This window comes from Etheostoma spectabile, chromosome 1 (genome assembly GCF_008692095.1).
Source record: "Etheostoma spectabile isolate EspeVRDwgs_2016 chromosome 1, UIUC_Espe_1.0, whole genome shotgun sequence".
In the NCBI taxonomy this organism is placed as follows: domain Eukaryota; kingdom Metazoa; phylum Chordata; class Actinopteri; order Perciformes; family Percidae; genus Etheostoma; species Etheostoma spectabile.
In genome coordinates, this window is record NC_045733.1 from 13,606,562 (window position 1) to 13,606,833 (window position 272).

The 272-nt window shown below is 39.0% G+C and overlaps 1 long non-coding RNA gene across 1 annotated transcript in view; it reads right to left on the reverse strand.

The window, feature by feature from the left end:
• Positions 1 to 272, reverse strand: part of LOC116692487 (uncharacterized) — a 9,385-nt gene that overhangs the window by 202 nt on the left and 8,911 nt on the right. The window lies entirely within an intron of this gene.

The window sequence follows — 272 nt, forward strand, 5'->3', positions numbered from 1 at the left end:
AATATAGGTACACCTACATGTAGGCCTGAGAGATTGCAACATAAGCCTGTATATTACTATTAGGAGTAGGCTATACATATGTCAAGGATGCATGTTAAATAAACTTCAGCTGGAGTCCTATTTAATACGGCACAACTGTTAACCACATCAGTGATCTCTTTCTATTCCGTATTCTTCCTACAGCCTAACACCAGTTTTTATGCTGCCAAACAGGACACACGTTACTGCAAATTAAACTGAGATGTCTTGGGTTTCAATCTCCACCTCTGAAA